The following is a 25,218-nucleotide window of genomic DNA, read 5'->3' as shown; positions in this document are numbered from 1 at the left end:
GTGTCAATGGAATGGGTCAAACATAGACAGTAAGAAGAGTCAGTCTTCTCATACTTAAGTCGGCATTGTGCCTTTTGTATTTAATTCCGATGGAATTTCTGAGTTTCATCGTCAATAAGAAAGTCAGAGGGATACAGTAAACCTGAAGTGAAGCATCGGAATCTATAACTAGTGTCACAGGAATGGTTCAAAACATAGACAGTTAGAAGAGTCAGTCTTCTTGTCCTTAAGTCGGCATTGTGCCTTTTGTATTTAATTCCGATGCAATTCCTGTGTTTCATCGTCAATAAGAAGGTCCAGGGGATACAGTAAACCTGGAGTGAAGCATCGGATTCTATAACTAAAGTCACAGGAATGGTTCAAAACATAGATATGAAGAAGAGTCAGTCATCTCGTACTTAAGTCGGCATTGTGCCTTTTCTATTTATTTCCGAAGCAATTTCTGTGTTTCATCCTCAATATGAAGGTCCAAGGGATACAGTAAACCTGAAGCGAAGCATCGCAATCTATAACTAGTGTCACAGGACTGGTTCAAAACATAGTCACTAAGAAGAGTCAGCGTTCTTGTACATCAGTCGGCATTGTGCCTTTTCTATTTAATTCCGATGCAATTTCTGTGTTCCTTCGTCAATAAGAAGGTCCAAATTATACAGTAAACCTGGAGTGAAGCATCGGAATCTATAACTAGTGTCAATGGAATGTGTAAAAAAATAGACAGTAAGAAGAGTCAGTCCTTTTGTACTTAAGTCGGCATTGTGCCTTTTGTATTTACTTCCGATGCAATTTCTGTGTTTCATCGTCAATAAGATGGTCCAAGGGATACAGTAAACCTGGTGTGAAGCATCGGAATCTATAACTAGTGTCAATGGAATGGTTCAAACATAGACTTTAAGAAGAGTCAGTCTTCTCATACTTAAGTCGGCATTGTACCTTTTGTATTTAATTCCAATGGAATTTCTGAGTTTCATCGTCAATAAGAAGGTCAGAGGGATACAGAAGACCTGAAGTGAAGCATCGGAATCTATAACTAGTGTCACAGGAATGGTTCAAAACATAGTCAGTAAGAAGAGTCAGTCCTCTTGTCCTTAAGTCGGCATTGTGCCTTTTGTATTTAATTCCGATGCAATTTCTGTGTTTCATCGTCAATAAGAAGGTCCAAGGGATATAGTAAACCTGTAGTGAAGCATCGGTAACTATAACTAGTGTCACAGGAATGGTTCAAAACATAGACAGTAAGAAGAGTCAGTCTTCTTGTACTTAAGTCGGCATTGTGCATTTTGTACTTAACTCCAATGCAATTTCTGTGTTTCATCTTCAATAAGAGGGTCCAAGGGATACAGTAAACCAGGAGTGTAGCATCGGAATCTATAACTAGTGTCACAGGAATGGTTCAAAACATAGACAGTAAGAAGAGTCAGTCTTCGTGTAGTAATGTTGGCATTATGCCTTTTGTATTTAATTCCGATGGAATTTCTGAGGTTCATCGTCAATAAGAAGGTCAGAGGGATACAGTAAACTTGACGAGAAGCATCGGTATCCATAACTACTGTCACAGGAATGGTTCAAAACATAGTCAGTTGTAAGAGTCAGTATTCTTGTCCTTAAGTCGGCATTATGCCTTTTGTATTTCATTGCGATGCAATTTCTGTGTTTCATCGTCAATAAGAAGGTCAGAGGGATACAGTAAACCTGAAGTGAAGCATCGGAATCTATAACTAGTGTCACTGGAATGCTTCAAATCATAGTCAGTAAGAAGAGTCAGTATTCTTGTCCTTAAGTCGGCATTATGCCTTTTGTATTTCATTGCGATGCAATTTCTGTGTTTCATCGTCAATAAGAAGGTCAGAGGGATACAGTAAACCTGAAGTGAAGCATCGGAATCTATAACTAGTGTCACAGGAATGCTTCAAATCATAGTCAGTAAGAAGAGTCAGTCTTCTTGTACTTCAGTCGGCATAGTGCCTTTTCTATTTAATTCCGATGCAATTTCTGTGTTTAATCGTCAATACGAAGGTCCAAGGGATACAGTAAACCTGAAGTGAAGCATCGGAATCTATAACTAGTGTCACAGGATTGGTTCAAAACATAGTCAGTAAGAAGAGTCAGTCTTCTTGTACTTCAGTCGGCATTGTGCCTTTTCCATTTCATTCCGATGCAATTTCTGTGTTTCATCGTCAATAAGAAGGACCAAGGGATACAGTAAACCTGGAGTGAAGCATCGGAATCTATAAATAGTGTCAATGGAATGGTTCAAACATAGACAGTAAGAAGAGTCAGTCTTCTCATACTTAAGTCGGCATTGTGCCTTTTGTATTTAATTCCGATGGAATTTCTGAGTTTCATCGTCAATAAGAAAGTCAGAGGGGTACAGTAAACCTTAAGTGAAGCATCGGAATCTATAACTAGTGTCACAGGAATGGTTCAAAACATAGACAGTTAGAAGAGTCAGTCTTCTTGTCCTTATGTCGGCATTGTGCCTTTTGTATTTAATTCCGATGCAATTCCTGTGTTTCATCGTCAATAAGAAGGTCCAGGGGATACAGTAAACCTGGAGTGAAGCATCGGATTCTATAACTAAAGTCACAGGAATGGTTCAAAACATAGATATTAAGAAGAGTCAGTCTTCTCGTACTTAAGTCGGCATTGTGCCTTTTCTATTTATTTCCGAAGCAATTTCTGTGTTTCATCCTCAATATGAAGGTCCAAGGGATACAGTAAACCTGAAGCGAAGCATCGCAATCTATAACTAGTGTCACAGGACTGGTTCAAAACATAGTCACTAAGAAGAGTCAGCGTTCTTGTACATCAGTCGGCATTGTGCCTTTTCTATTTAATTCCGATGCAATTTCTGTGTTCCTTCGTCAATAAGAAGGTCCAAATTATACAGTAAACCTGGAGTGAAGCATCGGAATCTATAACTAGTGTCAATGGAATGTGTAAAAAAATAGACAGTAAGAAGAGTCAGTCCTTTTGTACTTAAGTCGGCATTGTGCCTTTTGTATTTAATTCCGATGGAATTTCTGAGTTTCATCGTCAATACGAAGGTCAGAGGAATACAGTAAACCTGAAGTGAAGCATCGGAATCTATAACTAGTGTCACAGGAATGGTTCAAAACATAGACAGTAAGAAGAGTCAGTCTTCTTGTCCTTAAGTCGGCATTGTGCCTGTTGTATTTACTTCCGATGCAATTTCTGTGTTTCATCGTCAATGAGAAGGTCCAAGGGATATAGTAAACCTGGTGTGAAGCAGCGGAATCTATAACTAGTGTCACAGGAATGGTTAAAAACATAGACAGTAAGAAGAGTCAGTCTTCTTGTACCTAAGTCGACATTGTTCCTTTTCTATTTAATTCCGGTGCAATTTCTGTGTTTCATCGTCAATAAGAAGGTCATAGGGATACAATAAACCTGAAGTGAAGCATCGGAATCTATAACTAGTGTCACAGGAATGGTTCACAACAAAGTCAGTAAGAAGAGTCAGTCTTCTTGTCCTTAAGTCGGCATTTTGCCTTTTGTATTTAATTCCGAGGCAATTTCTGTGTTTCATCGTCAATAAGAAGGGCGAAGGGATACAGTTAACCTGGAGTGAAGCATCGGAATCTATAACTATTGTCACAGGAATGGTTCAAAACATAGACAGTAAGAAGAGTCAGACCTTTTTGTACTTAAATCGGCATTGTGCCCTTTCTATTTAATTCCGATGCAATTTCTGTGTTTCATCGTCAATAAGAAGGTCCAAGGGATACAGTAAACCTGGAGTGAAGCATCGGAATCTATAACTAGTGTCACTGTAATGCTTCAAATCATAGTCAGTAAGAAGAGTCAGTCTTCTTGTACATCAGTCGGCTATGTGCCTTTTCTATTTAACTCCGATACAATTTCTGTGTTTCATCGTCAATGAGAAGGTCCAAGGGATACAGTAAACCTGGAGTGAAGCATCGGAATCTATAACTAGTGTCAAAGGAATGGTTCAAAACATAGACAGTTAGAAGAGTCAGTCGTCGTGTATTAAAGTTGGCATTTTGCCTTTTGTATTTATATCCTATGCAATTTCTGTGTTTCATCGTCAATAAATAGGTCCAAGGGATACAGTAAACCTGAAATGAAGCATCGGAATCTATAACTAGTGTCACAGGAATGGTTCAAAAGATAGTCAGTAAGATGAGTCAGTCTTCTTGTACTTAAGTCGGCAATGTGCCTTTCTATTTAATTCCGATGCAATTTCTGTGTTTCATCGTCAATAACAAGGTCCAAGGGATACAGTAAACCTGGAGTGAAGCATCGGAATCTATAACTAGTGTCAATGGAATGGTTCAACACATAGACAGTAAGAAGAGTCAGTCTTGTTGTACATAAGTCGGCATTATGCCTTTTGTATTCAATTCCGATACAATTTCTGTGTTTCATCGTCAATAAGAAGGTCCAAGGGATACAGTAAACCTGAAGTGAAGCATCGGAATCTATTGCTAGTGTCACAGGAGTGGTTCAAATCATAGTCAGTAAGAAGAGTCAGTCTTCTTGTATTTCAGTCGGCATAGTGCCTTTTGTATTTAATTCATATGCAATTTCTTTGTTTCATCTACAATAAGGTCAGAGGGATACAGTAAACCTGAAGTGAAACATCGGAATCTGTAACTAGTGTCACAGGAATGGTTCAAAACATAGTCAGTTGTAAGAGTCAGTATTCTTGTCCTTAAGTCGGCATTATGCCTTTTGTATTTCATTGCGATGCAATTTCTGTGTTTCATCGTCAATAAGAAGGTCAGAGGGATACAGTAATCCTTGAGTGAAGCATCGGAATCTATAACTAGTGTCACAGGAATGCTTCAAATCATAGTCAGTAAGAAGAGTCAGTATTCTTGTCCTTAAGTCGGCATTATGCCTTTTGTATTTCATTGCGATGCAATTACTGTGTTTCATCGTCGATAATAAGGTCCAAGGGATACAGTAAACCTGAAGTGAAACATCGGAATCTATAACTAGTGTCACAGGATTGGTTCATAACATAGTCAGTAAGAAGAGTCAGTCTTCTTGTACTTCAGTCGGCATTATGCCTTTTCTATTTCATTCCGATGCAATTACTGTGTTTCATCGTCAATAAGATGGTCCAAGGGATACAGTAAACCTGGAGTGAAGCATCGGAATCTATAACTAGTGTCAATGGAATGGTTCAAACATAGACTTTAAGAAGAGTCAGTCTTCTCATACTTAAGTCGGCATTGTACCTTTTGTATTTAATTCCAATGGAATTTCTGAGTTTCATCGTCAATAAGAAGGTCAGAGGGATACAGAAGACCTGAAGTGAAGCATCGGAATCTATAACTAGTGTCACAGGAATGGTTCAAAACATAGTCAGTAAGAAGAGTCAGTCCTCTTGTCCTTAAGTCGGCATTGTGCCTTTTGTATTTAATTCCGATGCAATTTCTGTGTTTCATCGTCAATAAGAAGGTCCAAGGGATATAGTAAACCTGTAGTGAAGCATCGGTAACTATAACTAGTGTCACAGGAATGGTTCAAAACATAGACAGTAAGAAGAGTCAGTCTTCTTGTACTTAAGTCGGCATTGTGCATTTTGTACTTAACTCCAATGCAATTTCTGTGTTTCATCGTCAATAAGAGGGGCCAAGGGATACAGTAAACCAGGAGTGTAGCATCGGAATCTATAACTAGTGTCACAGGAATGGTTCAAAACATAGACAGTAAGAAGAGTCAGTCTTCGTGTAGTAATGTTGGCATTATGCCTTTTGTATTTAATTCCGATGGAATTTCTGAGGTTCATCGTCAATAAGAAGGTCAGAGGGATACAGTAAACTTGTCGAGAAGCATCGGTATCCATAACTAGTGTCACAGGAATGGTTCAAAACATAGTCAGTTGTAAGAGTCAGTATTCTTGTCCTTAAGTCGGCATTATGCCTTTTGTATTTCATTGCGATGCAATTTCTGTGTTTCATCGTCAATAAGAAGGTCAGAGGGATACAGTAAACCTGAAGTGAAGCATCGGAATCTATAACAAGTGTCACAGGAATGCTTCAAATCATAGTCAGTAAGAAGAGTCAGTATTCTTGTCCTTAAGTCGGCATTATGCCTTTTGTATTTCTTTGCGATGCAATTTCTGTGATTCATCGTCAATAAGAAGGTCAGAGGGATACAGTAAACCTGAAGTGAAGCATCGGAATCTATAACTAGTGTCACAGGAATGTTTCAAATCATAGTCAGTAAGAAGAGTCAGTCTTCTTGTACTTCAGTCGGCATTGTGCCTTTTCTATTTCATTCCGATGCAATTTCTGTGTTTCATCGTCAATAAGATGGTCCAAGGGATACAGTAAACCTGGAGTGAAGCATCTGAATCTATTACTAGTGTCAATGGAATGGTTGAAACATAGACTGTAAGAAGAGTCAGTCTCCTCATACTTAAGTCGGCATTGTACCTTTTGTATTTAATTCCGATGGAATTTCTGAGTTTCATCGGCCATAAGAAGGTCAGAGGGATACAGAAAACCTGAAGTGAAGCATCGGAATCTATAAATAGTGTCAATGGAATGGGTCAAACATAGACAGTAAGAAGAGTCAGTCTTCTCATACTTAAGTCGGCATTGTGCCTTTTGTATTTAATTCCGATGGAATTTCTGAGTTTCATCGTCAATAAGAAAGTCAGAGGGATACAGTAAACCTGAAGTGAAGCATCGGAATCTATAACTAGTGTCACAGGAATGGTTCAAAACATAGACAGTTAGAAGAGTCAGTCTTCTTGTCCTTAAGTCGGCATTGTGCCTTTTGTATTTAATTCCGATGCAATTCCTGTGTTTCATCGTCAATAAGAAGGTCCAGGGGATACAGTAAACCTGGAGTGAAGCATCGGATTCTATAACTAAAGTCACAGGAATGGTTCAAAACATAGATATGAAGAAGAGTCAGTCATCTCGTACTTAAGTCGGCATTGTGCCTTTTCTATTTATTTCCGAAGCAATTTCTGTGTTTCATCCTCAATATGAAGGTCCAAGGGATACAGTAAACCTGAAGCGAAGCATCGCAATCTATAACTAGTGTCACAGGACTGGTTCAAAACATAGTCACTAAGAAGAGTCAGCGTTCTTGTACATCAGTCGGCATTGTGCCTTTTCTATTTAATTCCGATGCAATTTCTGTGTTCCTTCGTCAATAAGAAGGTCCAAATTATACAGTAAACCTGGAGTGAAGCATCGGAATCTATAACTAGTGTCGATGGAATGTGTAAAAAAATAGACAGTAAGAAGAGTCAGTCCTTTTGTACTTAAGTCGGCATTGTGCCTTTTGTATTTACTTCCGATGCAATTTCTGTGTTTCATCGTCAATGAGAAGGTCCATGGGATATAGTAAACCTGGTGTGAAGCAGCGGAATCTATAACTCGTGTCACAGGAATGGTTCAAAACATAGACAGTAAGAAGAGTCAGTCTTCTTGTACCTAAGTCGACATTGTTCCTTTTCTATTTAATTCCGGTGCAATTTCTGTGTTTCATCGTCAATAAGAAGGTCATAGGGATACAATAAACCTGAAGTGAAGCATCGGAATCTATAACTAGTGTCACTGTAATGCTTCAAATCATAGTCAGTAAGAAGAGTCAGTCTTCGTGTACATCAGTCGGCTATGTGCCTTTTCTATTTAACTCCGATACAATTTCTGTGTTTCATCGTCAATGAGAAGGTCCAAGGGATACAGTAAACCTGGAGTGAAGCATCGGAATCTATAACTAGTGTCAATGGAATGGTTCAAAAAATAGACAGTAAGACGAGTCAGTCCTCTTGTACATAAGTCGGCATTGTGCCTTTTGTATTTAATTCCGATGGAATTTCTGAGTTTCATCGTCAATAAGAAGGTCAGTGGGATACCGTTAACCTGAAGTGAAGCATCGGAATCTATAACTAGTGTCACAGGAATGGTTCAAAACATAGACAGTAAGAAGAGTCAATCTTCTTGTCCTTAAGTCGGCATTGTGCCTTTTGTATTTACTTCCAATGCAATTTCTGTGTTTCATCGTCAATGAGAAGGTCCAAGGGATATAGCAAACCTGAAGTGAAGCATCGCAATCTATAACTAGTGTCACAGGACTGGTTCAAACCATAGTCAGTAAGAAGAGTCAGTGTTCTTGTACATCAGTCGGCATTGTGCCTTTTCTATTTAATTCCGATGCAATTTCTGTGTTTCATCGTCAATAAGAAGGTCCAAGGGATACAGTAAACCTGAAGTGAAGCATCGCAATCTATAACTAGTGTCACAGGAATGGTTCAAACCATAGTCAGGAAGAAGAGTCAGTGTTCTTGTACATCAGTCGGCATTGTGCCTTTTCTATTTAATTCCTATGCAATTTCTGTGTTTCATCGTCAATAAGTAGGTCCAAGGGATACATTAAACCTGGACTGAAGCATCGGAATCTGTAACTAGTGTCACTGGAATGGTTCAAACATAGTCAGTAAGAAGAGTCAGTCTTCTTGTACTTAAGTCGGCATTGTGCCTTTTGTATTTAATTCCGATGGAATTTCTGAGTTTCATCGTGAATAAGAAGGTCAGAGTTATACAGTAAACCTGAAGTGAAACATCGGAATCTATTACTAGTGTCACAGGAATGGTTCAAAGCATAGTCAGTAAGAAGAGTCAGTCTTCTTGTACTTAAGTTGGCATTGTGTCTTTGTATTTAACTCCGATGCTATTTCTGTGTTTCATCGTCAATAAGTAGGTCCAAGGGATACAGTAAACCTGAAGTGAAGCATCGAAATCTATAACTAGTGTCAAAGGAATGGTTCAAAACATAGACAGTAGGAGGAGTCAGTCTGCTTGTATTTAAGTCGGCATTGTGCCTTTTGTATTTAATTCCGATGCAATTTCTGTGTTTCATCGTCAATAAGAAGGTCCAATGGATACAGTAAACCTGAAGTGAAGCATCGGAATCTATAACTAGTGTCACAGGAATGGTTCAAAACATAGCCAGTAAGAAATGTCAGTCGTCTTGTCCTTAAGTCGGCATTGTGCCTTTTCTATTTAGTTCCGATGCAATTTCTGTGATTCATCGTCAATAAGAAGGTCAGAGGGATACGGTAAACCTGAAGTGATGAATCCGAACCTATAACTAGAGTCACAGGAATGGTTCAAAACATAGTCAGTAAAAAGATTCAGTCTTCTTGTACTTAAGTCGATATTGTGCCTTTTCTATTTAATTCGGATGTAATTTCTGTGTTTCATCGTCAATAAGAAGGTCAGAGGGATACAGTAAACCTGAAGTGATGCATCGGAATCTATAACTAGTGTCACAGGTATGGTTCAAAACATAGTCAGTAAGAAGAGTCAGTCTTTTTGTACTGAAGTCTTCATTGTGCCTTTTGTATTTAATTCCCATGCAATTTCTGTGTTTCATCGTCAGTAAGTAGGTCCAAGGGACACAGTAAACCTGAAGTGAAGCATCGGAATCTATAACTAGTATCACAGGAATGGTTCAAAACATAGACAGTAGGAAGAGTCAGTCTTCTTGTACTTTAGCCGGCATTGTGCCTTTTGTATTTAATTCCGATGTAATTTCTGTGTTTCATCTTCAATAAGAAGGTCAGAGGGATACAGTAAACATGAAGTGAAGCATCGGAATCCAAACCTAGTGTCACAGGAATGGTTCAAAACATACACAGTAGGAAGAGTCAGTCTTCTTGTACTTAAGTCGGTATTGTGCCTTTTGTATTTAATACCGATGCAATTTCTGTGTTTTAATCGTCGATAAGAAGGTCCATGGTATACGGTAAACCTAAAGTGAAGCATCGGAATCTATAACTAGTGTCACACGAATGGTTCAAAACGTAGTCAGTAAGAAGAGTCAGTCTCCTTGTACTTAAGTGGGCATTGTGCCTTTTGTATTTAATTCCGAAGAAATTTCTGTGTTTCATCGTCAATAAGAAGGACCAAGGGATAGAGTAAACCTGGAGTGAAGCATCGGAATCTATAACTAGTGTCACTGGAATGGTTAAAAACATAGCCAGTAAGAGGAGTCAGTCTTTTTGTACTTAAGTCGACATTGTGCCTTTTCTAATTAATTCCGATGAAATTTCTGTGCTTCATCCTCATTAAGAAGGTCAGAGGGATACAATAAACCTGAAGTGAAGCATCGGAATCTATAACTAGTGTCACAGGAATGGTTCAAAGCAAAGTCAGCAAGAAGAGTCAGTCTTCTTGTACTCAAGTCGGCATTGTGAATTTTGTATTAATTTCCGATGAAATTTCTGTGTTTCATAGTAAATAAGAAGGTCCAAGGGATACAGTAAACCTGGAGTGTAGCATCGGAATCTATAACTAGTGTCACAGGAATGGTTAAAACCATAGACAGTAAGATGAGTCAGTTTTCGTGTACTTAAGTCGGCATTTTGCCTTTTGTATTTAATGCCGAAGCATTTTCTGTGTTTCATCGTCATTAAGAAGGTCCAAGGAATACAGTAAACCTGAAGTGAAGCATCGGAATCTATAACTAGTGTCACAAGAATGGTTCAAACATAGTCAGTAAGAAGAGTCAGTCTTCTTGTACTTAAGTCGGCATTGTGCTTTTGTATTTAATTCCGATGAAATTTCTGTGTTTCATCGTCAATAAGAATGTCAGAGGGATAATGTAAACCTGAAGTGAAGCATCGGAATCTATAACTATTGTCACAGGAATGGTTCAAAACATAGACAGTAGGAAGAGTCAGTCTTCTGGCACTTAAGTCGGCATTGTGACTAGTGTATTTAATTCCGATACAATTTCTGTGTTTCATCGTCAATAAGAAGGTCCTAGGTATACAGTAAACCTGAAGTAAAGCATCGGAATCTATAACTAGTGTCACAGGAATGGTTCAAACTATAATCAGTAAGAAGAGTCAGTCTTCTTGTACATAAGTCGGCATTGTGCCTTTTGTATTTAATTTCGATGGAATTTCTGAGTTTCATCGTGAATAAGAAGGTCAGAGTTATACAGTAAACCTGAAGTGAACCATCGGAATCTATTACTAGAGTCACAGGAATGGTTCAAAGCATAGTCAGTAAGAAGAGTCAGTCTTCTTGTACTTAAGTCGGCATTGTGCCTTTTGTATTTAATTCCGATGCAATTTCTGTGTTTCATCGTCAATAAGAAGGTCCAAGAGATACAGTAAACCTGGAGTGAAGCATCGGAATCAATAACTAGTGTCACAGGAATGGTTCAAATCATAGACAATAAGAAGAGTCAGTCTTCTTGTACTTAAGTCGGCATTGTGCCTTTTGTATTTAATTCCGATGCAATTTCTGTGTTTCATCGGCAATAAGAAGGTCCACTGGATACAGTAAACCTCAAGTGAAGCATCGGAATCTATAACTAGTGTCACGGGAATGGTTCAAAACATAGTCAGTAGGAAGAGTCGGTCTACCTGTACTTAAGTCGGCATTGTGCCTTTTGTATTTAATTCCGATGCAATTTCTGTGTTTCTTCGTCAATAAGAAGGTCCAATGGATACAGTAAACCTGAAGTGAAGCATCGGAATCTATTACTAGTGTCACAGGAATGGTACAAAACATGGACAGTAGGAATAGTCAGTCTTCTTGTACTTAAGTCGGCATTGTGCCTTTTCTATTTAATTCCCATGCAATTTCTGATTTTCGTCGTCACTACGAAGGTCCTAGGCATACAGTAAACCTGAAGTGAAGCGTCGGAATCTATAACTAGTGTCACAGGAATGGTTCAAAGCAAAGTCAGTAAGAAGAGTCAGTCATCTTGTCCATAAGTCGGCATTGTGCCTTTTGTATTTAATTCCGATGCAATTTCTGTGTTTCATCGTCAATAAGAAGGTCCAAGGGATACAGTAAACCTGGAGTGTAGCCTCGGAATCTATAACTAGTGTCACAGGAATTGTTCAAAACATAGACAGTAAGAAGAGTCAGTCTTCGTGCACTTAAGTCGGCTTTAGGCCTTTTGTATTTAATTCCGATTCAATATCTGTGTTTAATCGTCAATAAGAAGGTCCAAGGGAAACAGTAAACCTGAAGTGAAGCATCGGAATCCAAAACTACTGCCACAGGAATGGTTCAAAACATAGTCAGTAAGAAGAGTCAGTCTTCTTGTACTTAAGTCGGCATTGTGCCTTTTCTATTTAATTCCGATGCAATTTCTGTGTTTCATCGTCAATAACAAGGTCCAAGGGATACAGTAAACCTGGAGTGAAGCATCGGAATTTATAACTAGTGTCAATGGAATGGTTCAAACATAGACAGTAAGAAGTGTCAGTCTTCTTGTGCCTAATTCGGCATTGTGCCTTTTGTATTTAATTCCGATGCAATTTCTGTGTTTCATCGTCAACAAGAAGATCAGAGGAATACAGTAAACCTGAAGTGAAGCATCGGAATCTATAGCTAGTGTAACAGGAATGGTTCAAAACATAGTCAGTAAGTAGGGTCAATCTTCTTGTCCTTAAGTCACATTGTGCATTTTGTATTTAATTCCGATGCAATTTCCGTGTTTCATCGTCAATAAGAAGGTCCAAGGGATACAATAATCCTCAAGTGAAGCATCGGTATCTATAACTAGTGTCACAGGAATGGTTCAAACATAGACAGTAGGAAGAGTCGGTCTTCATGTACTTAAGATGGCATTGTGTCTTTGTATTTAACTCCGATGCTATTTCTGTGTTTCATCGTCAATAAGAAGGTCCAAGGGATACAGTAAACCTGAAGTGAAGCATCGAAATCTATAACTAGTGTCAAAGGAATGGTTCAAAACATAGACAGTAGGAGGAGTCAGTCTTCTTGTATTGAAATCGGCATTGTGCCTTTTGTATTTAATTCCGATGCAATTTCTGTGTTTCATCGTCAATAAGAAGGTCCAATGGATACAGTAAACCTGATGTGAAGCATCGGAATCTATAACTACTGTCACAGGAATGGTTCAAAACATAGCCAGTAAGAAATGTCAGTCGTCTTGTCCTTAAGTCGGCATTGTGCGTTTTCTATTTAGTTCCGATGGAATTTCTGTGATTCATCGTCAATAAGAAGGTCAGAGGGATACAGTAAACCTGAAGTGAAGAATCCGAACCTATAACTAGAGTCACAGGAATGGTTCAAAACATAGTCAGTAAAAAGAATCAGTCTTCTTGTACTTAAGTAGGCATTGTGCCTTTTCTATTTAATACGGATGTAATTTCTGTGTTTCATCGTCAATAAGAAGGTCAGAGGGATACAGTAAAACTGAAGTGAAGCATCGGAATCTATAACTAGTGTCACAGGTATGGTTCAAAACATAGTCAGTAAGAAGAGTCAGTCTTTTTGTACTGAAGTCGGCATTGTGCCTTTTGTATTTAATTCCGATGCAATTTCTGTGTTTCATCGTCAATAAGTAGGTCCAAGGGATACAGTAAACCTGAAGTGAAGCATCGGAATCTATAACTAGTATCACAGGAATGGTTCAAAACATAGACAGTAAGAAGAGTCAGTGTTCTTGTGCTTATGTCGGTATTGTGCCTTTTGTATTTAATTCCGATGGAATTTCTGTGATTCATCGTCAATAAGAAGGTCAGAGGGATACAGTAAACCTGAAGTGAAGAATCCGAACCTATAACTAGAGTCACAGGAATGGTTCAAAACATAGTCAGTAAAAAGAATCAGTCTTCTTGTACTTAAGTAGGCATTGTGCCTTTTCTATTTAATACGGATGTAATTTCTGTGTTTCATCGTCAATAAGAAGGTCAGAGGGATACAGTAAACCTGAAGTGATGAATCCGAACCTATAACTAGAGTCACAGGAATGGTTCAAAACATAGTCAGTAAAAAGATTCAGTCTTCTTGTACTTAAGTCGATATTGTGCCTTTTCTATTTAATTCGGATGTAATTTCTGTGTTTCATCGTCAATAAGAAGGTCAGAGGGATACAGTAAACCTGAAGTGATGCATCGGAATCTATAACTAGTGTCACAGGTATGGTTCAAAACATAGTCAGTAAGAAGAGTCAGTCTTTTTGTACTGAAGTCTTCATTGTGCCTTTTGTATTTAATTCCCATGCAATTTCTGTGTTTCATCGTCAGTAAGTAGGTCCAAGGGACACAGTAAACCTGAAGTGAAGCATCGGAATCTATAACTAGTATCACAGGAATGGTTCAAAACATAGACAGTAGGAAGAGTCAGTCTTCTTGTACTTTAGCCGGCATTGTGCCTTTTGTATTTAATTCCGATGTAATTTCTGTGTTTCATCTTCAATAAGAAGGTCAGAGGGATACAGTAAACATGAAGTGAAGCATCGGAATCCAAACCTAGTGTCACAGGAATGGTTCAAAACATACACAGTAGGAAGAGTCAGTCTTCTTGTACTTAAGTCGGTATTGTGCCTTTTGTATTTAATACCGATGCAATTTCTGTGTTTTAATCGTCGATAAGAAGGTCCATGGTATACGGTAAACCTAAAGTGAAGCATCGGAATCTATAACTAGTGTCACACGAATGGTTCAAAACGTAGTCAGTAAGAAGAGTCAGTCTCCTTGTACTTAAGTGGGCATTGTGCCTTTTGTATTTAATTCCGAAGAAATTTCTGTGTTTCATCGTCAATAAGAAGGACCAAGGGATAGAGTAAACCTGGAGTGAAGCATCGGAATCTATAACTAGTGTCACTGGAATGGTTAAAAACATAGCCAGTAAGAGGAGTCAGTCTTTTTGTACTTAAGTCGACATTGTGCCTTTTCTAATTAATTCCGATGAAATTTCTGTGCTTCATCCTCATTAAGAAGGTCAGAGGGATACAATAAACCTGAAGTGAAGCATCGGAATCTATAACTAGTGTCACAGGAATGGTTCAAAGCAAAGTCAGCAAGAAGAGTCAGTCTTCTTGTACTCAAGTCGGCATTGTGAATTTTGTATTAATTTCCGATGAAATTTCTGTGTTTCATAGTAAATAAGAAGGTCCAAGGGATACAGTAAACCTGGAGTGTAGCATCGGAATCTATAACTAGTGTCACAGGAATGGTTAAAACCATAGACAGTAAGATGAGTCAGTTTTCGTGTACTTAAGTCGGCATTTTGCCTTTTGTATTTAATGCCGAAGCATTTTCTGTGTTTCATCGTCATTAAGAAGGTCCAAGGAATACAGTAAACCTGAAGTGAAGCATCGGAATCTATAACTAGTGTCACAAGAATGGTTCAAACATAGTCAGTAAGAAGAGTCAGTCTTCTTGTACTTAAGTCGGCATTGTGCTTTTGTATTTAATTCCGATGAAATTTCTGTGTTTCATCGTCAATAAGAATGTCAGAGGGATAATGTAAACCTGAAGTGAAGCATCGGAATCTATAACTATTGTCACAGGAATGGTTCAAAACATAGACAGTAGGAAGAGTCAGTCTTCTGGCACTTAAGTCGGCATTGTGACTAGTGTATTTAATTCCGATACAATTTCTGTGTTTCATCGTCAATAAGAAGGTCCTAGGTATACAGTAAACCTGAAGTAAAGCATCGGAATCTATAACTAGTGTCACAGGAATGGTTCAAACTATAATCAGTAAGAAGAGTCAGTCTTCTTGTACATAAGTCGGCATTGTGCCTTTTGTATTTAATTTCGATGGTATTTCTGAGTTTCATCGTGAATAAGAAGGTCAGAGTTATACAGTAAACCTGAAGTGAACCATCGGAATCTATTACTAGAGTCACAGGAATGGTTCAAAGCATAGTCAGTAAGAAGAGTCAGTCTTCTTGTACTTAAGTCGGCATTGTGCCTTTTGTATTTAATTCCGATGCAATTTCTGTGTTTCATCGTCAATAAGAAGGTCCAAGAGATACAGTAAACCTGGAGTGAAGCATCGGAATCAATAACTAGTGTCACAGGAATGGTTCAAATCATAGACAATAAGAAGAGTCAGTCTTCTTGTACTTAAGTCGGCATTGTGCCTTTTGTATTTAATTCCGATGCAATTTCTGTGTTTCATCGGCAATAAGAAGGTCCACTGGATACAGTAAACCTCAAGTGAAGCATCGGAATCTATAACTAGTGTCACGGGAATGGTTCAAAACATAGTCAGTAGGAAGAGTCGGTCTACCTGTACTTAAGTCGGCATTGTGCCTTTTGTATTTAATTCCGATGCAATTTCTGTGTTTCTTCGTCAATAAGAAGGTCCAATGGATACAGTAAACCTGAAGTGAAGCATCGGAATCTATTACTAGTGTCACAGGAATGGTACAAAACATGGACAGTAGGAATAGTCAGTCTTCTTGTACTTAAGTCGGCATTGTGCCTTTTCTATTTAATTCCCATGCAATTTCTGATTTTCGTCGTCACTACGAAGGTCCTAGGCATACAGTAAACCTGAAGTGAAGCGTCGGAATCTATAACTAGTGTCACAGGAATGGTTCAAAGCAAAGTCAGTAAGAAGAGTCAGTCATCTTGTCCATAAGTCGGCATTGTGCCTTTTGTATTTAATTCCGATGCAATTTCTGTGTTTCATCGTCAATAAGAAGGTCCAAGGGATACAGTAAACCTGGAGTGTAGCCTCGGAATCTATAACTAGTGTCACAGGAATTGTTCAAAACATAGACAGTAAGAAGAGTCAGTCTTCGTGCACTTAAGTCGGCTTTAGGCCTTTTGTATTTAATTCCGATTCAATATCTGTGTTTAATCGTCAATAAGAAGGTCCAAGGGAAACAGTAAACCTGAAGTGAAGCATCGGAATCCAAAACTACTGCCACAGGAATGGTTCAAAACATAGTCAGTAAGAAGAGTCAGTCTTCTTGTACTTAAGTCGGCATTGTGCCTTTTCTATTTAATTCCGATGCAATTTCTGTGTTTCATCGTCAATAACAAGGTCCAAGGGATACAGTAAACCTGGAGTGAAGCATCGGAATTTATAACTAGTGTCAATGGAATGGTTCAAACATAGACAGTAAGAAGTGTCAGTCTTCTTGTGCCTAATTCGGCATTGTGCCTTTTGTATTTAATTCCGATGCAATTTCTGTGTTTCATCGTCAACAAGAAGATCAGAGGAATACAGTAAACCTGAAGTGAAGCATCGGAATCTATAGCTAGTGTAACAGGAATGGTTCAAAACATAGTCAGTAAGTAGGGTCAATCTTCTTGTCCTTAAGTCACATTGTGCATTTTGTATTTAATTCCGATGCAATTTCCGTGTTTCATCGTCAATAAGAAGGTCCAAGGGATACAATAATCCTCAAGTGAAGCATCGGTATCTATAACTAGTGTCACAGGAATGGTTCAAACATAGACAGTAGGAAGAGTCGGTCTTCATGTACTTAAGATGGCATTGTGTCTTTGTATTTAACTCCGATGCTATTTCTGTGTTTCATCGTCAATAAGAAGGTCCAAGGGATACAGTAAACCTGAAGTGAAGCATCGAAATCTATAACTAGTGTCAAAGGAATGGTTCAAAACATAGACAGTAGGAGGAGTCAGTCTTCTTGTATTGAAATCGGCATTGTGCCTTTTGTATTTAATTCCGATGCAATTTCTGTGTTTCATCGTCAATAAGAAGGTCCAATGTATACAGTAAACCTGATGTGAAGCATCGGAATCTATAACTACTGTCACAGGAATGGTTCAAAACATAGCCAGTAAGAAATGTCAGTCGTCTTGTCCTTAAGTCGGCATTGTGCGTTTTCTATTTAGTTCCGATGGAATTTCTGTGATTCATCGTCAATAAGAAGGTCAGAGGGATACAGTAAACCTGAAGTGAAGAATCCGAACCTATAACTAGAGTCACAGGAATGGTTCAAAACATAGTCAGTAAAAAGAATCAGTCTTCTTGTACTTAAGTAGGCATTGTGCCTTTTCTATTTAATACGGATGTAATTTCTGTGTTTCATCGTCAATAAGAAGGTCAGAGGGATACAGTAAAACTGAAGTGAAGCATCGGAATCTATAACTAGTGTCACAGGTATGGTTCAAAACATAGTCAGTAAGAAGAGTCAGTCTTTTTGTACTGAAGTCGGCATTGTGCCTTTTGTATTTAATTCCGATGCAATTTCTGTGTTTCATCGTCAATAAGTAGGTCCAAGGGATACAGTAAACCTGAAGTGAAGCATCGGAATCTATAACTAGTATCACAGGAATGGTTCAAAACATAGACAGTAAGAAGAGTCAGTGTTCTTGTGCTTATGTCGGTATTGTGCCTTTTGTATTTAATTCCGATGCAATTTCTGTGTTTCATCGTCAATAAGAAGGTCCAAGGGATACAGCAAACCTGAAGTGAAGCATCGGAATTTATAACTAGTGTCACAGGAATGGCTCGAAACTTAGACAGTAAGAAGAGTCAGTCTTCTTGTACCTAAGTCAGCATTGTGCCTTTTCTATTTAGTTCCGATGCAATTTCTGTTTTTCATCGTCAATAAGAAGGTCCAAGGGATACAGTAAACCAGAAGAGAAGCATCGGAATCTATAAATAGTGTCACAGGAATGGTTCAAAACATAGTCAGTAAGATGAGTCAGTCTTCTTGTACTTTAGCCGGCATTGTGCCTTTTGTATTTATTTCCGATGTAATTTCTGTGTTTCATCGACAATATGAAGGTCAGAGGGATACAGTAAACATGAAGTGAAGCATCGGAATCCAAACCTAGTGTCACAGGAATGGTTCAAAACATAGACAGTAGGAAGAGTCAGTCTTCTTGTACTTAAGTCGGCATTGTGCCTTTTGTATTTAATACCGATGCAATTTCTGTGTTTTAATCGTCGATAAGAAGGTCCATGGTATACGGTAAACCTGAAGTGAAGCAGCGGAATCTATAACTAGTGTCACACGAATGGTTCAAAACGTAGTCAGTAAGAAGAGTCAGTCTCCTTGTACTTAAGTGGGCATTGTGCCTTTTCTATTTAATTCCGAAGAAATATCTGTGTTTCATCGTCAATAAGAAGGACCAAGGGGTAGAGTAAACCTGGAGTGAAGCATCGGAATCTATAACTAGTGTCACAGGAATGGTTAAAAACATAGCCAGTAAGAAGAGTCAGTCTTTTTGTACTTAAGTCGACATTGTGGCTTTTCTAATTAATTCCGATGAAATTTCTGTGCTTCATCGTCATTAAGAAGGTCAGAGGGATACAATAAACCTGAAGTGAAGCATCGGAATCTATAACTAGTGTCACAGGAATGGTTCAAAGCAAAGTCAGCAAGAAGAGTCAGTCTTCTTGTACTCAAGTCGGCATTGTGCCTTTTGTCTTAATTTCCGATGAAATATCTGTGTTTCATAGAAAATAAGAAGGTCCAAGGGATACAGTAAACCTGGAGTGTAGCATCGGAATCTATAACTAGTGTCACAGGAACGGTTAAAACCATAGACAGTAAGATGAGTCAGTTTTCGTGTACTTAAGTCGGCATTTTGCTTTTTGTATTTAATGCCGAAGCATTTTCTGTGTTTCATCGTCATTAAGAAGGTCCAAGGAATACAGTAAACCTGAAGTGAAGCATCGGAATCTATAACTAGTGTCACAGGAATGGTTCAAACATAGTCAGTAAGAAGAGTCAGTCTTCTTGTACTTAAGTCGGCATTGTGCCTTTTGTATTTAATTCCGATGAAATTTCTGTGTTTCATCGTCAATAAGAATGTCAGAGGGATACAGTAAACCTGAAGTGAAGCATCGGAATCTATAACTAGTGTCACAGGAATGGTTCAAAACATAGTCAGTAAGAAGAGTCAGTCTTCTTGTACTTAATTCGGCATTGTGCCTTTTGTATTTAATTCCGATGCAATTTCTGTGTTTCATCGTCAATAAGAAGGTCCAAGGGATACAGTAAACCTGAAGTGAAACATCGGAATCTATAACTAGTGACACAGGAATGGTTCAAAACATAAACAGTAAGAACAGTCAGTCTTCTTGTATTTAAGTCGGCATGTGCCTTTTCTATTTAATTCCGATGCAATTTCTGTGTTTCATAGTCAATAAGAAGGTCCAAGGGATACAGTAAACCTGAAGTGAAGTATCGGAATCTATAACTAATATCACAGGAATGGTTCAAAGCATAGTCAGTAAGAAGAGTCAGTCTTCTTGTACTTAAGTCGGCATTGTGCTTTTTGTATTTCATTTCGATGCAATTTCTGTGTTTCATCGTCAATACGAAGGTCCAAGGGATACAGTAAACCTGGAGTGAAGCACCGGAAACCATAACTAGTGTCACAGGAATGGTTCAAAACATAGTCAGTAAGAAGAGTCAGTCTTCTTGTACTTAATTCGGCATTGTGCCTTTTGTATTTAATTCCGATGCAATTTCTGTGTTTCATCGTCAATAAGAAGGTCCAAGGGATACAGTAAACCTGAAGTGAAACATCGGAATCTATAACTACTGTCACAGGAATGTTTCAAAACAAAGTCAGTAAGAAGAGTCAGTCTTCTTGTCCTTAATTCGGCATGGTGCCTTTTGTATTTAATTCCGATGCAATTTCTGTGTTTCATCGTAAATAAGATGGTCCAAGGGGTACAGTAAACCTGCAGTGTAGCATCGGAATCTATAACTAGTGTCACAGGAATGGTTCAAAACATAGACAGGAAGAAGAGTCAGTCATTGTGTACTTAAGTCGGCATTTTGCTTTTTGTATTTAATTCCGATGCATTTTCTGTGTTTCATCGTCAATAAGAAGGTCCAGGGGATACAGTAAACCTGAAGTGAAGCATCGGAATCTATAACTAGTGTCACAGGAATGGTTCAAAACATAGTCAGTAAGAAGAGTCAGTCTTCTTGTACTTAAGTCGGCATTGTGCCTTTTGCATTTCATTCCGATGCAATTTCTGTGTTTCATCGTCAATAAGGAGGTCCAAGGGATACAGTAAACCTGGAGTGAAGTATCGGAATCTATAAATAGTGTCACAGGAATGGTTCAAAACATAGACAGTAAGAAGAGTCAGTCTTCTTGTACTGAAGTCGGCAATGTGCCTTTTGTATTTAATTCCGACGCAATTTCTGTGTTTCATCGTCAATAAGAAGGTCCAAGGGATACAGTAGACCTGGAGTGAAGCATCGGAATCTATAACTAGTGTCACAGGAATGATTCAAAACATAGACAGTAAGAAGAGTCAGTCTTCTTGTACTGAAGTCGGCATTGTAACTTTTGTATTTAAATCCGATGCAATTTCTGTGTTTCATCGTCAATAAGAAGGTCGAAGGGATACAGTAATCCTGAAGTGAAGCATCGGAATCTATAACTAGAGTCACAGGAATGGTTCAAAACATAGACAGTAAGAAGAGTCAGTCTTCTTGTACTTAAGTCGGCATTGTGCCTTTTGTATTTAATTCCGATGCAATTTCTGTGTTTCATCGTCAATAAGAAGATCAGAGGGATACAGTAAACCTGGAGTGAAGCATCGGAATCTATAACTAGTGTCACAGGAACGGTTCAAAACATAGACGGTAAGAAGAGTCAGTCTTCTTGTACATAAGTCGTCATTGTGCCTTTTCTATTTAATTCCGATGCAATTTCTGTGTTTCATCGTCAATAAGAAGGTCGAAGGGATACAGTAAACCAGAAGTGAAGCATCGGAATCCAAAACTAATGTCACAGGAATGGTTCAAAATACAGACAGTAGGAAGAGTCAGTCTTCTTTAACTTAAGTCTGCATTGTGCCTTTTCTATTTAATTCCGATGCAATTTCTGTGTTTGATCGTCAATAAGAAGGTCCAAGGGATACAGTAAACCTGGAGTGAAGCATCGGAATCTATAACTAGTGTCACAGGAATGGTTCAAAACACAGACAGTAAGAAGAAACAGTCTTCTTCTACTTAAGTCGGCATTGTGCCTTTTGTATTTAATTCCGACGCTATTTCTGTTTTCATCGTCAATACGAGGGTCAGAGGGATACAGTAAACCTGAAGTGAAGCATCGGAATCTATAACTAGTGTCACAGGAATGGTTCAAATATAGTCAGTAAGAAGAGTCAGTCTTCTTGTCCTTAAGTCGGCATTCTGCCATTTGTATTTAATTCCGATGCAATTTCCGTGTTTCATCGTCAATAAGAAGGTCCAAGGGATACAGTAAACATGAAGTGAAGCATCGGAATCTATAACTAGTGTCACTGGAATGGTTCAAAAAATAGACAGTACGGAGAGTCAGCATTCTTGTACTTAAGTCGGCATTATGCCTTTTGTATTTAATTCCGAAGCAATTTCTGTGATTCATCGTCAATAAGAAGGTCCAAGGGATACAGTAAACCTGAAGTGAAGCATCGGACTCTATAACTAGTGTCACAGAAATGGTTCAAAACATAGACAGTAGGAAGAGTCAGTCTTCTTGTACTTAAGACGGCATTGTGCTTTTTGTATTTAATTCCGATGCAATTTCTGTGTTTTATCGTCAATAAGAAGGTCCAAGGGAAACAGTAAACCTGAAGTGAAGCATCGGAATCTGTAACTAGTGCGACAGGAATGGTTCAAAGCATAGACAGTAAGAAGAGACAGTCTTCTTGTACTTAAATCGGCATTGTGCCTTTTATATTCAATTCCGATGCAATTTCTGTGTTTCATCGGCAATAAGGTCAGAGGGATACAGTAAACCTGAAGTGAAGCATCGGAATCCATAACTAGTGTCACAGGAGTGGTTCAAAACATAGACAGTAGGAAGAGTCAGTATTCTTGTACTTGCGTCGGCACTGTGCCTTTTGTTTATTAATTCCGATGCAATTTCTATGTTTCATCGTCAATAAGAAGGTCAGAGGGATACAGTAAACCTGGAGTGAGGCATCGGAATGTATAAATAGTGTCACAGGAAAGGTTCAAAACATAGACAATAAGAAGAGTCAGTCTTCTTGTACTTAAGTCGACATTGTGCCTTTTCTATTTAATTCCGATGCAATTTCTGTGTTTCATCGTCAATAAGAAGGTCCAAGGGATACAGTAAACCTGGAGTGAAGCATCGGAACCTATAAGTAGTGTCACAGGAATGGTTCAAAACATAAACAGTAGGAAGAGTCAGTCTTCTTATACTGAAGTCATCATTGTGCCTTTTGTATTTAATTCCGATGCAATTTCTGTGTTTCATCGTAAATAAGAAGGTCCAAGGGATACAGTAAACCTGGAGTGAAGCATCGGAATTAATAACTAGTGTCACAGTTATGGTTCAAAACATTGACAGTAAGAAGAGTCAGTCTTCTTGTACTTAAGTCGGCCTTGTGCCTTTTGTATTTAATTCCGACGCAATTTCTGTGTTTCATCGTTAATAAGAAGGTCAGAGGGTTACAGCAAACCTGAAGTGAAGCATCGGACTCTATAACTAGTGTCTCAGGAATGGTTCAAAACATAGTCAGTAAGAAGAGTCAGTCTTCTTGTTCTTAAGTCGGCATTGTGCCATTTGTATTTATTTATGATGCAATTTCTGTGTTTCATCGTCAATAAGAAGGGCCAAGGGATACAGTAAACCTGGAGTAAAGCATCGGAACCCATAATTAGTGTCACAGCAATGGTTCAAAACATAGACAGTAGGAAGAGTCAGTCTTCTTGTCCTTATGTCGGCATTGTGCCATTTATATTTAATTCCGTTTCAATTTCTGTGTTTCATCGTCAATAAGAAGGACCAAGGGATACAGTAAATCTGGAGTGAAGCATCGGAATCCATAACTAGTGTCACAGTTAAGGTTCAAAACATTGACAGTAAGAAGAGTCAGTCCTCTTGTACTTAAGTCGGCATTGTGCCTTTTGTATTTAATTCCGATGCAATTTCTGTGTTTCATCGTCAATAAGAAGGTCCAAGGGATACAGTAAACCTGGAGTGAAGCATCGGAACCTATAAGTAGTGTCACAGGAATGGTTCAAAACATAGACAGTAGGAAGAGTCAGTCTTCTTATACTGAAGTCATCATTGTGCCTTTTGTATTTAATTCCGATGCAATTTCTGTGTTTCATCGTCAATAAGAAGGTCCAAGGTATACAGTAAATCTGAAGTGAAGCATCGGAATCTGTAACTAGTGTCACAGGAATGGTTCAAAACATAGTCTGTAAGAAGAGTCAGTCATCTTGTTCTTAAGTCGGCATTGTGAGTTTTCTATTTCATTTCGATGCAATTTCTGCGTTTCATCGTCAATAAGAAGGTCCAAGGGATACTGTAAACCTGGAGTGAAGCATCGGAATCTATAACTAGTGTCACAGGAATGGTTAAAAACATAGCCAGTAAGAAGAGTCAGTCTTCGTGTACTTAAGTCGGCATTTTGCTTTTATGTATTTAATTCCGATGCATTTTCTGTATTTCATCGTCAATAAGACGGTCCAAGGGATACAGTAAACCTGAAGTGAAGCATCGGAAACTATAACTAGTGTCACAGGAATGGTTCAAAGCATTGTCAGTGAGAAGAGTCGGTCATCTTGTACTTAAGTCGGCCTTGTGCCTTTTGTATTTAATTCCGACGCAATTTCTGTGTTTCATCGTTAATAAGAAGGTCAGAGGGTTACAGTAAACCTGAAGTGAAGAATCCGAACCTATAACTAGAGTCACAGGAATGGTTCAAAACATAGTCAGTAAAAAGATTCAGTCTTCTTGTACTTAAGTCGGCATTGTGCCTTTTCTATTTAATTCGGATGTAATTTCTGTGTTTCATCGTCAATAAGAAGGTCAGAGGTAAACAGTAAACCTGAAGTGAAGCATCGGAATCTATAACTAGTGTCACAGGTATGGTTCAAAACATAGTCAGTAAGAAGAGTCAGTCTTTTTGTACTGAAGTCGGCATTGTGCCTTTTGTATTTAATTCCGATGCAATTTCTGTTTTTCATCGTCAATAAGACGGTCCAAGGGATACAGTAAACCTGAAGTGAAGCATCGGAATCTATAAATAGTGTCACAGGAATGGTTCAAAACATAGTCAGTAAGATGAGTCAGTCTTCTTGTACTTAAGTCGGCATTGTGCCTTTTGTATTTCATTCCGATGCAATTTCTGTGTTTCATCGTCAATAAGAAGGTCCAAGGGACACAGTAAACCTGGAGTGAAGAATCGGAATCTATAACTAGTGTCACAGGAATGGTTCAAAACATAGACAGTAGGAAGAGTCAGTCTTCTTGTACTTTAGCCGGCATTGTCCCTTTTGTATTTAATTCCGATGTAATTTCTGTGTTTCATCTTCAATACGAAGGTCAGAGGGATACAGTAAACATGAAGTGAAGCATCGGAATCCAAACCTAGTGTCACAGGAATGGTTCAAAACATAGCCAGTAAGAAGAGTCAGTCTTCTTGTACTTAAGTCGGCATTGTGCTTTTGTATTTAATTCCGATGAAATTTCTGTGCTTCATCCTCATTAAGAAGGTCAGAGGG

Source organism: Schistocerca americana, chromosome 10, assembly GCF_021461395.2.
Source record: "Schistocerca americana isolate TAMUIC-IGC-003095 chromosome 10, iqSchAmer2.1, whole genome shotgun sequence".
Lineage (NCBI taxonomy): Eukaryota > Metazoa > Arthropoda > Insecta > Orthoptera > Acrididae > Schistocerca > Schistocerca americana.
This window is presented reverse-complemented; position numbering follows the sequence as displayed.